The sequence below is a fragment of the Choristoneura fumiferana genome, chromosome 6 (assembly GCF_025370935.1).
Source record: "Choristoneura fumiferana chromosome 6, NRCan_CFum_1, whole genome shotgun sequence".
Classification (NCBI taxonomy): Eukaryota; Metazoa; Arthropoda; class Insecta; order Lepidoptera; family Tortricidae; genus Choristoneura; species Choristoneura fumiferana.
In genome coordinates, this window is record NC_133477.1 from 3,485,613 (window position 1) to 3,498,706 (window position 13,094).

A 13,094-nucleotide genomic window follows, 5' to 3' on the forward strand; every position below is an offset into this window, starting at 1 on the left:
TGAAGTGACAAAGTCGGGGGTTTTCCAACTTTTTGTTGCTTAGGTTATTATAGTTATCGAAAAATAAATAAGCATTTAAATGATGAAAAATAAAGTAATTAGTACACACACACACACACACAAACATCACGCCTGTATTCCCAAATGGGGTAGGCAGAGCACACGAAACTTTACCGCTTCGGGGCCATTTCGCTTGGGAGCTTTTATAAGATCTCAAAGTTGTTTTAAAATTATATCTGGAATAATTAGAAAGAAAACATGTACATATTCACGAAAACAGAAAACCCAACAATATATGTAATTATAATTATTAATCAGACAACACGAAGGGTACTAGACTACTCGTACAATGATTGCGGTTGTAAATCGGACATTGACTCAGCATAATGCTGAAGCGTTAGAACACCCCAGCGCTGATTTTCAGCCAGCTCCGTCGGTGATACTCAGACCGCTAAACAGATACAAGTACCTACTACACAAGATTTTTTTTATCGTTGGCACAGCGTGCATTTAAAAAGGAGCTGTTGTAATTTTTTTCAATTTATTTCGTCAAAAAATTACAAAGAGAATTAAGATAATCTAACTTTAACACGAGCAAAGCCGCAGGCCAAAGTTATACGCGTATAAGAAGCCTTTACGCGTTCCCCCAATTTCAACGCTAGCGAAGCCGCGGGCAAAAGCTAGTGAACATTGTTTAAGTGCCTTACGTCACTAATTGTATTATTTTCACTAACTTCCATCAACCATCAATATCTAATAACTTTTCTTCATACTATTTTCAAAATAATTTAATAAAATTCATATCAACGATATTCCACAGAAAATAAACACAGCTAAAAGGCATTATTTATATGCAAAACTAACCCTAGAACTGAAAGTTCAGCAAAACAAACATGCATACAAAAATACACAGCTGCGACCAAAATACAAAAACAACGGGCGAGGTAAACATATTTTTTCCAATACGGGTCGAAGCCAAAACACACAATGCCACTTTAAAATCACTTCTCGTATCTAACATTCGTCTTGAGACGATTTTATTAGAGAAGAAGAACGAGAAATTCATATTAAAGAAACTTTGTTTTTAAAAATGAACTAAAAGAATTACCTTCCTCGCCCGCGACCTTATGATAGTTAAGTTTATGCAAAATATGCGTGTTCATGCAGTTCCTCCACCTCCATACTGTAAGAACCCACACAAATCACACAAACCCATCTATCACCACCACCTAACTACACTGACGCGTTTCGAACCCACCCAGAGCTCATCTTCAGAGCAAAACAACCGTACACCATGCTACTAAACGTTAGACTTACAAACCACAACAACCGTTTTAATTTGTCGATGCTTTTGTATCATTTTTTACGTTTTTATCAATGCAACTCCGATGGGCTAATATTTCAAGCAAGTTCTCTCAAACCCTCCCGATCGAAGCAGGGTTCATTTTAAAACGTATCTCGAATCGCAATATCTGCGACCGACGCTTCTAAATATCAGCAAGCAATCACAAAGCACTTATTACTGGAGTGGGCAAAAAAGATCTCGGGCAACCTCGTTGGACAAGTTTTCTTCCTTGCGTGCTTCGAATTAATTCATGGCAATTTTGTTATTCAAATTCAAATTCAAATCATTTATTCAGTAAATAGGCCGCAATGTGACCTTTTACAAGCTATTTTTTAAACTACCAGCACTTTCGGAAACACCATCATTGCCAAGAAGAATGCGCCGCAAGAAACTTGGCAGAAAGTCATTTTTTCAAAATAAAATAATTACAAATAAAATACTTACACCACAGTATAAAATTAAAGAAAAAATGACAAAAAAAGAATAATAATACAGGGATGTATTGTATGGGGTTCCTTAGTTACAAAACTAAACACTAACTTTATCTACGTTCAGTGGAAGTTCAGAATGCTTCCACCGTCATAAAATATATATATTTTGATATGTCTATACGAGTCGGTTGTATGATAAGTATTGCTACGATTAAAAATTAAAAAAAACTTATTAAGGACATGAAATAGTCCCAAAACAGGAAAATTTGGCGCAAAAAAGTCATATAAAAAAATAGTTCAATAAATAAATTGTATTGCAAAAGTAAGTTGAAATCGACTCTCGTTATTAAGTGCTCTGTGCGAACAACAGACATCGCACCGCACAGGTGCAGTGTGGCACAGCTGTATCCCGGGCAAAGATACTGGAAATTGATACTGACTAAAATAGAGGGATTTCAGTAGTAGGTTTACAAATAAAGGGGCACCCACATGTCACTTTGGTCCAGAAAAGCTTTATAGAAATTAAATCATAATCTTTAAGTGTGGACAACTTAAATTAAATAGCATGCATTACATTTTCTAGCATTATAGATGAGATGGCCTTAAAAAAATTATATCCCACTTCCCTACTAATATTATAAATGCGAAAGTTTGTATATATGTTTGTTTGTTACTTCATCACGTCTAAACCACTGAACTGATTTAGAACAAATTCGGTATACAGATAGTTTCGAGTCGCAGAGTATTGGCCCATAAACTATCTTTATGCCAAAAATCACGTCGGTCCGTCGCTCCGTTTCGACGTGAAAGACGGACAAACATACAAGCACACAAACACTTTCGCATTTTTATAATATTAGTATGGATGCTCTATAAATAACCTTTACTTTATTGCTATAATACCTTCAAATAATAATATTGAAATTAAAATATGAATAACAAATTAATAATAATATTTAAGATCTTTATTTCCATTAATCTTATCAAATAACTTTATCAAACAGTTATATCTGATACCATAAATTCTACAGTTTCTCAATATCCTCGTTATGTAAACATATAAAAACATTTTAATGTCACTAGACCGCAATTTACAATCACTACTTCGAAAATGCCAAATTCCGAACAATTTTAAATAATTAAGTAATGAGCTCACTCACTTCGTATAAAATTACGTAAAAATATTTTTTTATAAAACACAGAAAACTTCGAAATCGACAAATTCCAAATAGATAAGATCTTTCGAATCTACTTTTACATTAAAGTAATTAGAAAAAAAAAAACTCGTGATAGATGTTCTAAGTCCTCGTTTAGTACTTATTCCTTAATTGTAATGGCATTCAGTAAGCAAAATAAGTTTATATTTGAAACTCGGAAATATATATTTGTAATTTAAAGCGACACCTCTATTAACTAAATAAGTCTCGAACTTTTAAGAAGATTAAATATTCGTGAAGTAATTTACTATCCACTAGAGATGCCCATTAATTAGTTCAATCGATACCAGAGCACCGTGCTTCGGTACACCTGTCGCTTGCAAACTAGTGTTGTAACTAACGGTTAGTCGATATTTTTAATTACCGACCAATATCGGATAACTGTTATTGGATTTCTACATAATGTCGAAAAACCACGGTCGAACAAATACTATTTGGTTTCAATGGATATTTGAATCATAGTGCTGTTAAGATAAATTTGTTTTGTAATATTTTGATTAAATTAAGCTTTTATTAATTTTAGTATTGAAGCATGCTAAATCGATTCGTAAGTCTATTTCATACTTTAGTTTACATACAATGTATGTATGTAAACTCTTTATTGCACATAAAAATAAAAATACAAATACACAAAGAGGAGAACAAAGGCGAGCTTATCTCTAAGAAGGGATCTCTTCCAGCTAACCTAACATACAATGTGCCACTTATAAACTATGGCTTTGAATCATTATAAGTTCCGAACCATACCATTTCTTATATCAAAAGGAAACCATATTGTATCTGGCTATGGTAATTTATTATAAATACCGGTAAACCGTAGACGGGTGTTAATTTTTCCCAATATTTTTTGCTAAATTGAGGCAAGAATTTTACGCAGTAGATATGTAAATTTTTTCCTTGTTGCATGCAAATGGTGCGGTCTCACTTTTGGCATTTTGCTTCAAAAAACAACATCTGTTCGTAGATTAATCTCGTGCTGCTAAATAGATGGTCACAGTTTTGTGATAATGATGGTCATTTGAGGAAGGTGTTGACATTATACAGTTAATGGGAGGTATGTTAACGGATCGTTTCAATCTATACAAATAAAACTCAAAACTCGGGAACGGCGGACCGATTTCGCTTATTCTTATTTTGTTGTTCGTTATTGTCAGGAGAAGGTTTTATGGAAGCAAATTTAGATTTTTTTTTGAAATAATTATAATCTACAAAAAACAATAAATTTTAAATATCAAAACCTAACTGCGTTAAAAAATGCTCAAAAGAAGAAAACAAGACGTGGACGTAGTGGTCTAGAACTCAGTTAAGTAGCTAACTTAAACTTCAACAGTCGGGACCCATTAGGTACCTACTAAGTTTTGAGCTGGTCGCGATTTGAATGGGTCCCGACTGTTGAAGTTTAGGTTAACTTAACATAGTTCTAGACCTCGTCGTCCACGTCTTGTTTTCTTCTTTTGAGTATTTTCTAACCCAGTCGGGTTTTCATTTTTTAAATTTATTGTTTTATTTCATACTTTTTTGAGATTTTTGTGAAAACGGTAAATAAAAACACATGACTTGTATATATTTTTGTAATTTGTGTTTAAATCCCTTCATTTTGATACCCTACTCGATAGGTCTGAAAAAAAAAAAATTTTAAGACTGACAATTTGGCGCCAAAAATCCGCCATTTTAATTTTTTAAGAATTTCATGTACCCAGTGTCACTTGCGTCAGTAAGACAAATCCAATGACGTATTATTTATCAAAATCAGTTCAGCCGTTGAGTAGTTACGAGAGGACATAGGGATAGACATATATACATAGGGATCAAACACATAACCCTCCTTCTTCGTAGTCAGGTTAAAAAAAAATATTGCTAATTAATACTTATTATATAAATTATAATAAACAGAGCCCGGAATTTTCATGGTATTTTTGATCCATCGTTATGACTTTTTACTCAATGACCTACAACACACATTACACACACATTGTATTTACTTACTTAACAAAAATAGGTCCTGTAAAATTAACAATCTCAGTAAAATCAACTTAACCAACATTAACAGATTGAAGCAAATTCGTGACAAACTAAAACTCGTTAACATTCCTGTTAAACTTATAGCCGCTATTACAGCAATTGGTTATTTTATCGATGTCGATAAATCACTTGGAACATCACTAGCTCTTCTACCACTCTGTGCACGTTACATCATGTGTTACGCTAAATTGTGGTTCATGCAGCCCCAGTAGAGTAAAATGACCTATGAAACAATGACATAGTGGTATCTTTGAAAGTCAGTATAATATAAAAATATACATATTTTAAATTGTGAATATTTTTGAGTAAGTCCACTTAATGCCTCTTTTTACAGGCTTTTATTTAGTTTCACCTGTCCCGTTGTCTGCCTGTCTGTCTGTCTGAAATGAAATCTTGCAAGTTAAATTTGACCAACTTCCAGTAGTCAGATTGACTTGAAATTTGGAATGCTTATGTAAATCGCGTGACAATGCAATAATCTAGTAGTGACATCCTGGTAGTCCAGCAAGGATCGTCTCTGCAAAATGGAACTCTTCAAAGGTTAATAGCATCGACTTGAAATTTGGTATGCAAATGTAGTTTGGGTGACAGTGCAAGTACAGTCAACAAATAGTACAGACAGCAAAAAAAGGTTGTTTTTAAAATGTAATTTTTATGGTTAGGTTATTCTCTTTCTAGCAGTCTCTATATTTTGCACGAATTTGCTATTTCCAACCTTGCCACAAAAAGAATGGAGCTATAATTTTGAACATAACTCTTAAATTGATAGGCTGATTTTTATGCGGTTTTCTTATGTAACTTGCGTGACAATACAATAATCTGGTAGTGACATCCTGGTAGTCCGGCCAGGATCGTCTCAACAGGACGAAACTCTTCAACAGTTAATGGCATTGACTTGAAATTTGGTATGCAAATTTAGTTTGGATGACAAAAGGTACAAGTAAAATCAACAAAAAGTACGGTAAGCAAAAAAATGGTTGCATTAAAAATGTTTTTTTTACCAAAAACTTATTATAAATTTGTACAAAACCGTTGGTGCACAACTCCGACTCGCACTTGACTGGTTTTTTATTTAATTCTAGCAATGTTACACCATAGTCTCTCGACAATGTCTCAGCCCATAAGCTTTTGCAATAAACGTGATGGACGGACAAAGATTAAACTAGGTTCAGAGCTTCGTGAGGTTTTTGTAGACATGAAATTGCAATTTGTTTCATTATTTACCGAGATGAGGCTGATTTGCTTTTAATACCACATCGTGAGATGCTAGTATGACGGTTTTAATGGGGATAATTCTAGCCAGAACTTTTACATTCATCATCAACATCATATTAGCCGTCAGCCGTTCACTGTTGGATATAAGCCTCCCCAAAAGAACGAACGAGAGTCTATTAGAAGCCCGAAGTCGAAGACTGAGGGCTTTAATGAGTCGATGTTCGTAATTCTAGTACCACCCGTGCGACATACAATGTTTTTCATCACATTTGCGAGTAAAATTGTACATTTGTAAAAAAAATATATTATTTTTTCAAAAATTGCCGATACCGCTGACAACGCTCTTTAGCGCAGCGCCAGCCTCCCCGCCGCCCTCCTCCTCCGCAGCATGTGCACAACGTGCGCGCGCCGTGCTCCTGCAGGCGCTGCTGCACACCATGCAGTAACAAACTCATTTACCGACCTTGGGCTTCATGACAACAAAATTAGTACGGGCACTGACTCATTTACCGACCTCGGGTTTCATGACAAGCACATTAAGGTCGAGGGTTTTATTTGGGGGGTTGCAACCAAGGTAGCCTACATGTTTCGATACTGTTTACGAGCAAGTGTGATGAAAATAAATAAATATCATGGGCCACTTGACACCAACTGACCTAGTCCCAAACTAAGCAAAACTTGTACTGTGGATACTAGACAACGGAATATGGAGTTATATATTATTTGTATACTATAATTTATCTTCTAAATATTCTTGAACACTGTAATATGATTTTTTAACTAACTGAGAAATTTTAAGAGGAATCGCCCAGCCAATACGCTAATAAGCGACTCCGGAGGGTGGTAACCGTCTGTGACCGCCTAATAATCCCCTATTCCTGTACTAGTACGTCTACATTCGCTTTAGTTCCTTTGTCACCAGTACCCGGAACTCCATCAAGTAAGCCTCATATAGCCTATAATTTGATTACGTTGCGTAGAGCAAACAACTGGCACTGACGCCTTAATGAGATCTAGTGTACCTAGTGGTCTCATTAGTGTGGACATCCTCTGCTCAATACACAATACTGCCGTGTACATTCTGTTGCGAGAGCTTCATTACAGAAAATTAATACGATTTTGGCCGACGGGCATGCAAACACATTAAGCGAGATATTTGCAACTGTCTTGTCAAGCAATTTCCTACGTCTTCCGACTCAAAGGATTTCGGCCACTTGATTGAGGGCTAGATAAGTACTCTTTGCGCATACGCTTAGTTCCAGAATTGTATAGGAAATAGAAACATTCGTGTATTATTTTTAAGAATATAACAGTTTATACTAAATGTTTTTGAACACGGCGCGCGGTAATTTTAATCTTAGGCTTTTAGATCGTTGCTCAACATACGTAATAAAAAATATAAAAATGAACTGGCGTCAAACCTGTACAGTACGTCTACATTCGCTTTAGTTCCTTGTCACCAGTACCCGGAACTCCATCAAGTAAGCCTCATATAGCCTAATCCACAGTCTTGTAATTAAATGTGCCGTGTGCGTAGAGCAAACAACTGGCACTGACGCCTTAATGAGATCTAGTTGTACCTAGTGGTCTCATTATGTGGAGTGAGACTTTATTCTCATGGAAAAATACTATCGTATACTATACTGTCCGATGGGCGTTACAAATTAACTGAGTTTCAACTGCAATGTATCCGCTCGTGCCAAAAATACCACTTTCTCAAACACAATTTTCAACCACATTTTTCAAAATACTAGGTACACTACCTATTTTCCACATTTCTAGCTTACCAGATTCTCGTTGCACTACGTTATAAATTGACGATTACTCAAAGAAGTGATTTTTCTAGCTTTTAAAGCACATCCAACAGGGATCTTAGTTTTTTTAATGTTTGATTTTGTATTTCAGTAACCAATAAAAGTACTCCTAACTGCCCACACTTTTCTTAGGAGGCCATTAGGAGACTCTGTTAACATTAAATTATTATATAATTATTCCAGTGTATATAACGTGAATGAGGGAACCCTCGATGCGCTAGACTGATTCGGGCTTGGCCGGTTTTATTCTTTCTTTTACTCTAGTCAATTCCAAAAGTTGTATCGAGAACAACTGCGGTTCCCTTTCAAGTTGTGATTGGCAATATATCGCCGCAAGCGGTTCAGTCTAGGAGCTATTGCGGATTATTGCAGCCACTTGCATTTTTATTGCATGATCGCTGCATTGGAAAATAAAACCAGACCAAATTCAATATCGACCTTTCTCTGCCAATTACTATATAGATATGAAGGCTGATTCATTTTGTGTATCCTACTTTAATTATACACTTACTGCTAATATATACATAGGTACACTTATTACTTGCAATCAGAGCATCTGACGAACTCATTAGTTTGTAATGCCAATATGTAATTCACGTATTACATTTTTAGTACAACACTACAGGTTTATCCATTCTAATTTATGTACTCTACCTATAATTAAATCACTCGACTTATTATTTATTCGTAGCTTTTTGGATGAGATTCTTAAAATATAAAAGAGTCTTTCTCCATGGCTTCCTATCCCAACGAAACAAGAGCTATTAGCAGACCGTCTCCTGGCTACCCCGCAAATTCCTTTATTACGCTATAAACAAGAATCGTTCTACAATCCATTTGTTTAGTGCCTCTATGGTTGTACACTAACTGTACCTATAAATGCATTATCTGAGATTAAAAAAAGTTTTTTAGGTACGGCAAACGGAATTATGTAGTTTTTTGGGTAAAAAGTCTGTTAGCTAGATTAAATATCAAAAAATATGGGACACGAATTTATTCTTTCGTCAATCAAACAAATGAAATCAAACAAAAAAATTTAAAAAATAAACATTATGTCAATAAATATGACAACAAAAAAATCCATTTTTGTTTAAAATTACTTAATTTTATTTCTCCTTTTGAACTTCAATATTTTCCAACTGATGAAACAATAAACAAAATTGTGTAATTTTAAACAAAAAATTAATTCTTCGTTGTCATGCTATATATATATATAGCCTATATTTTTGTCCCACTGCTGGGCAAAGGCCTCTCCTCTCTTGCTTCACTCCTGCCTATCAAAGGCGAGATCCCGCCATCCCATTATAATGCTATATTACGTGTCCAAAAAATGACATTTAAATCAAGGTGACACGGAGAAAGTCTGAAAAAGTAAAGTTCATACTAAAACAAATTTAAAAAGGCTTAAGCGTATTTTAATTGCAGTTACCCTATAATATATACTGAGTGGCAAAAAATCTGGCCCTCAAATGTTTTTTTTTATGCGACTGTTTGGCAAATGAGCAAGATGCGTTGCTAACCTAGAAGCCTAAGATGGGATACCTCAAGTGCCAGTAATTTCACCGGCTGTCTTACTCTCCACGCCGAAACACAACAATGCAAGCACCGTTGCTTCATGGCAGGATTAGCGAGCAAGATGGTGGTAGCAATCCGGGCGGACCTTGCACAAGGCATGTATGCAGAATCGGTAATTTTGTATCAAGGGTGGGCCAAATTTTGTGCCGCTGAGTATATTACAACATAACTAACCTAATCTACAAAAAGTTGGAAACCCCCGACATTGTCACTTCAAAGTGCAATATCTCCAAAACGGCTGAACCGATTTTGATGAAACATATGTAAGAAACATCGTTAGAAAACGTGCTTTCAAATAAAAAAACCGCATTCAAATCGGTTCACCTGTTTAAGAGCTACACCCCTCTTTTTGCGTCGGAGGTTAAAAACGAGATAAAAACCGGAAAGCATCAAAGTTCGTATGTGGTCATAGTGCTCTTCAAATAAATTTCCTGCTCTTTAAAAGGAAGCATTGTGTCATCCCAAATGCATCTCGTCCTTAGCATTTCGTTGAAGGTCAACGAGCTTGATATTACTGAGACGTGAACTCCGTGGCCTCAGGATTTGGCTTCAAAATATAATATTCTAAATATATTCCCCTGAACACCGAGTTTTTTTAACAGATGTAGTAAGGTAAACGTCCGAGCGCTCGACTCGCTGATGACCATAGACGACCCCCTGCTGTCATCTCTATTGCTAATGAAATAAAAGATCAATATCTCAAAAACGTCTGAACCGATTTTGATGAAATATGTCAAAGAACCATCGCTAGAAAACCTGCTTTCAATTAAAAAACCGCATTCAAATCGGTCCACCCGTTTATGAGCTACGGTGCCTGAGACAGACACACATAGCGGTCAAACTTATAATACCCTTCTTTTTGCGTCGGAGGTTAAAAATTAAAGATGCCAACCATTAGGACAGTGACGACCACTCGTACGTTTCCCTTACTTAAAACCTAAACGTGGGTCACCAGTTTCTTTATTTTGGATATTATTTCACGTGCTTTATAATTATTTATTCAATGAACAATTTGTGCTTTATAAAGTACATTCGGCCGTTATTTTTAGTGTGGGTTTGTTCTTTATAAAGTAGGTACGCAAGGACTTCTGAGTATATATATAGCCGTTTGGGCATCGTTAGCCCTTTCGACTTCTTTGTGATTGGCTCATTTAGTTATTAAACCAATTACAAACGTGACTACGCGACATAAAGGCATTTACATATTTTTACGTTTTGGTAAATATTTAACATGTATACCTACATACATAAACACTTGAATTAAACAAATGAAGCTAGAAACTCTAGTCTGAATACACGTCACTTAAGACTGTAGTTCCACCAATCACATTTGAATGTAATCAGCAAAGATCTCCGGTGTCGTATTCAGATAGACATACATATGGTGCGACTGGCAGCGGGATCATACATATATAATGTAACTTCATCTTCGTCCTTTTTATCCCATAAAGGGATCTCTCCCAGTTAACCTCCGAAGAATTATCAGGAGAACAAAAACAAGAGTAACTAGTTACATATTTATCATTTAAAAAATCAAAAAGTTGAAGGTCAATGGTCAATCATCAATGAGTGATGTGAATATATTTGAACTCTACGTTCTACACTCATCCTATGCCTAATAACAAAAAAAAAGGTGGTGAAAACGATTGTGATTGCGAGTGCGTTAAGCAAAAAGACAAATGTATTTATCAATGCAGGCGACCGCTGGGTGTCATCTATTGGGCATTAGCATGTACACTAAGTTATTATTTATTGTCTTGTATTATTTTATAGACGACCAGATTCCTAGTGTTAGAGACCCTGACTACGAAGCTTGAGGTCCGGGTTCGATTCCGTGTCGGGGCAGATATTTGTATGAAAATACGAATGTTGTTCTCAGGGTCTTGGTGTTTAATATGTATTTACGTTGTATCTATCAATATAATCATATTTATCCGTTGCTTAGTCCCATAACACAAGCTTGGCTAAGCTTACTTTGGGACTAGGTCAATTGGTGTGATTGTCCCGTGATATTTATTTATTTTATTTATTTATTTATTGTGTACCAAAAATCCAGCGTATATAACGAGCGTAAAGTTAAAGCTAATCGAACGGCATAATGTTATAGTTTGCAATGGCCTTCCGAACCCTCATGATGGACAGAGAGGGTCTGATTACATTATTAAAGGTGCTCGTTTAGAATATAATATAAACTAGAAACCGTATAGTCGGTAATACCTAATTATATCCTCCTAAGTCCTCGCGTACTTTATAAAGTACAAATTGTTCATTGAAAAAATAATTCTAAGAATTTTTTAATAATATCCAAAATAACATAGCAAGTCGACCACGATTAGGTCTAAGCACTAAGTTTGTTAAAAAATGTCTGGACTCAGGAGGATATAAGGTAAACGTCTGAGTGCTGACTCGATAACGTCCAATAGACGACACCAGCTGTCATCTCTTTAAGATCGTAAGATTAAAGATGACAACTATTGGACAGTGACGAGCACTCGTACGTTCACCTTACATAAGTGATTTTTTTAGAAAAGAAAAGTTTTTTGGGTGTGCCGGATGAGCTTTAAATCTTATGGCTGTACCAGAATTTTGAATATTTCAGTTTTTTGAATTGTCCTTTCGTATAAAAATGAAAATGAAAAAAAAAAATTCGGGACAAATATAAACAACTAGTGTTTACCCGCGGCTACGCACACGTAAATCATTAGATTCTGCAGCTGAATTGAATATTCGGGATTTTTAATAATTCCCATGGGAATTCCCGAAAATTAAATCATGGTTTTCTTTGACGTTACATTAAAAACAATCACGTCAAATTTCATGACTCTAAGACCAGCGGTTGTTATTTAAAGATTTTATCTCTATCCCGTGGAAATATCGGGATAAAAAGTATCCTATGTTTCAATCTAGGTTATAAACTAACTTTTTGCCAAATTACAAAATCAAAAGTGAAATTACTGGCACTTGAGGTATCCCATCTTAGGCCTCTAGGTTGGCAACGCATCTGCAATACCCCTGGTGTTGCAGTTGTTTATCGGCGGTGGTGATCTCTTACCATCAGGCAGGAGACCCACTTGCTCGTTTGCCAACCAGTCGAATAAAAATAAAAAAACCGTCCAGCCGTTTCAGCGTGAAGAAGCAACAAACATACTCACTCACAAACTTTCACATTAAATAAAATGAGAATACAAAAAATAAGTAAAAATAATTTAGAATACTTATTTGCTTGTGCCCGAAATGGTCCCGCCTCAGCATAAAATGCGGACTCCTTCTGTGGAGCCAGCGCTGGTCTTCCGGCGCACTTGTAAGTTTTATGAAATATCCGCTACTTCTTCTTCTCTCTTCTTCTTCTTCAACCTTGATTTACCCAATGTTGAGTAAAGCATATAGTCCTTCCCAGCCGCACGCACCAAATCGTCCGTCCATCTTGCTGGCTGCTTCTCCACATTCCTGAACACCTTTCGTGGTCCGCTACCCG

At 35.7% G+C, this 13,094-nt stretch overlaps 1 protein-coding gene across 1 annotated transcript in view; it reads left to right on the forward strand.

Moving 5' to 3' along the window:
- Positions 1-13,094, forward strand: part of Cht7 (chitinase 7) — a 150,316-nt gene that overhangs the window by 95,274 nt on the left and 41,948 nt on the right. The gene's annotated exons all lie outside the window — the stretch shown is intronic.